Source organism: Chionomys nivalis, chromosome 10 (assembly GCF_950005125.1).
Source record: "Chionomys nivalis chromosome 10, mChiNiv1.1, whole genome shotgun sequence".
Taxonomy (NCBI): Eukaryota; Metazoa; Chordata; class Mammalia; order Rodentia; family Cricetidae; genus Chionomys; species Chionomys nivalis.
This window is the reverse complement of record NC_080095.1, coordinates 20,150,862-20,155,303: the sequence shown is the minus strand read 5'-3', so window position 1 is coordinate 20,155,303 and position 4,442 is coordinate 20,150,862. Positions and strand designations below refer to the sequence as shown.

Genomic DNA, 4,442 nt, shown 5'->3' with positions numbered 1-4,442 from the left:
CAAGGTTTATCTGTTTGTTTTCACAGCCTGTTGTGTATCATTTAATATTATTTCATTCAGGTGTCTTTCTTTCTTTTTCTTATTTTTTTTGGGGGCGGTGGGGGCGATTGAGGCAGGTTTTCTCTGTGTAGCCCTGGCTGTCCTGGAACTCACTCTCTAGACCAGGCTTTTAGTATGAGGCAGTGGAGCCCCTTGTTCCATCCCACTGGGCTAGCTTAACCCCCTAAATAACCACAAAGAAATTGTATTAATTAAAACACTGCCTGGCCCGTTATTTCTAGCCTCTTCTTAGCTAACATTCACATCTTGATTCAACCTACTTTTAATAATCTGTATGTCACCATGAGGTCATGGCTTACTGGGAAAGATTCAGCATGTCTGACTACGGTGGCTCCATGGTGGCTCTCTGACTCTGCTTTCTTCCTCCCAGCATTCTGTTCTGTCTACTCCACCTACCTAATTTTCTGCCCTATCAAAAGGCCAAGGCAGCTTCTTTATTCGACCAATGAAAGCAATACAAATACAGAAGGACCTCCTACACCACAGGCTGGCCTCAAACTCACAGAGATCCACCTGTCTGCCTCCCATGCTGAGATTAAAGGAGTGTGTCCCCACTGCTGGTTCACTGGGGTATTTTTATGTTTATATATTTTCCTAGTTTTTCTTATTAATTTATCAGGTTATTTTTATAAAGGTGTGTTGAATTTCATCTTCACTCTAGTTTATTAACATTGTAAAATAGTTTAACAATATTATGATATGCAACAGATTTTTCATGTCTGAACTAAATTTCACACAAAATGTTCTGATACATGGCAAACCTGATTTGCTAACATTTTATATATTCCTTTTTTATCAGTCTTAAAAGAGCTCCTATTAAAACATTAAAACTCCTATAATGGATGAGGTAGTTTTTCTCTATGAAAGAAAAAATTATATGTTTGAAAGTCGTATTATTAGTCATGTGTGGTTTCATAATTAAGCATCAGGATGACTGTTTTTATTATAGGCAATGACTATTCATATCCCTAGTAAAAACTTTAATTAGTTTATATTTGTAGTGCTTTAGTTTTCAGATCGGAGGACCAAACCCTGGACTTTTTGCATACTTACCTAACGTAGGCCTGAGATGCAGCTCCAGCCTTTAGAACACCTCTTCTAAGACTATACTTTCAGGGATCATTTCTATAGTTCGTTACTAGAACACCTCTTCTGTGTTCACCTTCACAACTGGCGTGAGTCCATACGTGCAGCTGCCCTTCTGGGTGTGGATAGACTGCTTCTCCGTGGTCGTCTAACACCTCTGGTTCCCAGGATCTTTCTGCCCTGTCTTCCACAGGGATTCCCGAGTCTTAGTGGCAGGAGGTGTGGTACAGTTGTCTCGCTGAAGGCTGAGCATTCTCTAGTGTCTTATTCTCTACACCTTGGTCAGGTGTAGGTCTCTGTGTTAGTCACCATCTACTAAGGAAAAAAGTTATTGGTGGTGACAGCACACGTGATGCCTGCACGAGCTCAAGCTAGATAAAGTCCCAGCATGCTCCTTATCTGAGAAGCAATTGACAGTTGGTAGTTGCTGGGAGAAGGAGAGTTTATTCTCTTCAAGGGCTAACCATGATCCCGTGGAAAGGTTTCTATGTCCCAGTGTGTAGGAGGAGCACAAGTTGGATTTGATGGGTTTCGAGGTCAAAGAGAAGACACAAAGTTGATGGGCAGTAAAGGTGGATGGGACCTGGAAGGATTTCAGGAGAAGGGTGAATATGATCAAAGTATCTTATCCTAAAGAACTTTAAAAACATACCCTTGTATTTCTATTTGTCTGGCAGATTTTCAATCGGTCGTTCACTTTGACATTTTCTGCATCATTTTATCTTATAAATAGTTAAATTCTGTACATGGAGACACTGCCCTTGATTCATGCTCAACATTCTACAGTTAATAGGCTAAATAAAGTTTTGACATACAGTCTTCATTACCTACAAACCTTGAACACATATGGTAGAAGCAGTTTCAACTCGAGAACTCTGAGCTCCCAAATTTCATTCAGGGACTTCTTCATACCATCTTGGTTTATGCATAGAAGAGCTAGCAACTGAGCCAACTTCATTAAATCTATTTTGAAGGCAAAAAAAAAAAATCATATTCTGCAAGGGGAATTAACTTGTTTAGGTGAAAGTTCCAGAAAGTATTTAAGTTGGTACAATAATTACTTTCTAAAGAATGAACAACTTCCCTTTTAAAGACTTATTTTTATTTTTTAAGTGCATGTGTGTGTGCATGTGTGTACGTATGTGGGGGGGGGTTGCACACATATGAGTTCAGGTTACAATAAAGGCAAGAAGAGGGCATCAGATCCCCCAGAACTAGGAGTTCCAACTGTGAGCTGCCTGGCATGGATGCCAGGACTTGAACTCAGAAGCTCTGTAAGAACAGCGAACACTCTTAACTGATGAGCCATCTCTCCAGGCCTAGGACTTTCGTTATTACCTAATATTCTGTAAAGGCATCTGATATGTTGAATTGTTCTTTCAAAAGAAGTACAGCACTGAAGTCTAAACCTGGTGGCAGAGGATGTAATCTTCTTTGGAAACATGATCAAGGAAACTGTGCTCACTTCTGTTGAAGTCAGCCAAGTGGGTCCTGATCCAACATGACTCCAGTCTTCACATAGGATAAATCTGGAAACACCCAGGAGCACAGAAGGCCACATGATCTGAAAGCTGTGATTGAAGAGATGATTCTACAAAACAAAGAAAGGCAAAAATTACCAGCACACTGTGGAAGCCAGGGAGAAGCGGGAAGCAGATTATCCCACATGACTCTCATAGAGGCTTGTCACACCTCAGACACCTGACTGGCCTCCAGTCAGAGCATCAGTCTCTGCTGCTTTGGCCACCCTGCTGACTCCCAGAGCCTCAGGAAAAGAATGAAGAACTTTCCTTCATATTAGAGCTGGGGGTTTTCCTGCGGAGTGATCCGGTTTAGTTTCTGTTGACACGGACACACACATGCATACAGACATATACACGTGTACACTGTAGGGAAGTTCCATCTTGTATATATTATTAACAAAATCTCACTTCCTTGGAAAGTCCCCAGCTGGTAGAGTATAAAAGCAAGGGTCAATTTTGGGTCAGGAAACCAATTTGGACACTGATTTAGGCAAAACCTTGCATCTTGACATCTTGTCTATACCCTCAAAAGAGCTATTTGTCTAATCTAGACTTGGATGACTGGACACCACACTTCTGAAATATTTCACCACTATTCCACACATCTGTATTTACAGGGATATAATTAATTTGATTGCCCAATGATTATTAATCAAAGACATATCTAGCAGGATATATAACAAAGTCACTTTCCCTGAATTCCTATGAGGTCACCAGCAGCCAATCAAAGTAAAAGGGACATTCTTCTGGATTAGTTTTAAAGCTTATGCACAGCTGGGCCAGATGAGTGGGGGCCCAAGCAGGGTGGACCCAGCATTGGCAAAGGGCCAACATCTGCCTGGAAACAACCCGCAGGACCCTCCTGAGTGGAGCCAGCTGGCAGGGATGCCCTGTCGTTGGCCTGAGTGTCAAACGCTGCTGGGCAAGTTGTGAATGAGAATCCAGACTGTCTCCTATGGTGACAGTGGGGGTGGGGACAGTTCTTTTTCATGTTCAATGTGGAGGAAACCAGGTAGAGAGGGGCAGGTCCAGAGAGAACAGTCATTGTCTTGGGAGACATTTGCATGAAACTCAAGGCAGCTCAGTAGTCAGAAGGAAAGAGAAACTGGGTTAGAGATCAAGGATACAGAGTCATTCAGCCAAGATCCCTGGGCCTTTCCATGTTTTCTTTAATAAGCTGTTGTCCATCCTACACAGCTAGAAATATTTTGGTCCTGTGTAAGTCACCATCTTTGCTCTTCAGTGTCCCTATTGATCCAGAAGAGATGACCAGTCCCCATCCTGGCTGTCTCAATGGAGTCTTTGTGGGGGCGGTCAAGTGAGCAGAACAAGTGTGGAAAGTTTATTCTGTGTTCTGTGCTTCTACACACATATTCTGGGCATTTTTTTTTTTATCATTTGGTTATTCGGTCTTTAAAGATTTACAAAGGGCTAGGGTGTTCACAGGCACCAGAACATGGGAAAGACCTGGAAGGTCACTGGCTCCCACAGCCCAGAAGGCTGAAGCAGGAAGGGTGCCCTCTCTTGTAGGTGGTTACTTGGCTTCCAAGGCCCATCTTCCCTCTGTCAAGAGTCTTGTCCAGGGACAGGAAAAGAAGGCTGTTTCCCAGTACTGTCTGTGATGAGAGAGCGACTGACCAGGGAACCACACCTGTAACCCTCCACCACACCCTTAAAACTGAAAGGATGCTGCCTGTTTGCTGACTTCCTGTGGAGCTGGCTGTCATCTGATTCAAGATGTTTTCAGAGAGGGGGGAAAGCTGAAAGCCTAGC

At 42.8% G+C, this 4,442-nt stretch overlaps 1 pseudogene; it reads left to right on the top strand.

The window, feature by feature from the left end:
- The first annotated feature begins 1,160 nt into the window (after window positions 1–1,160).
- Window positions 1,161–1,241, top strand: LOC130883252 (small nucleolar RNA U3; annotated as a pseudogene).
- Window positions 1,242–4,442: the final 3,201 nt, after the last annotated feature.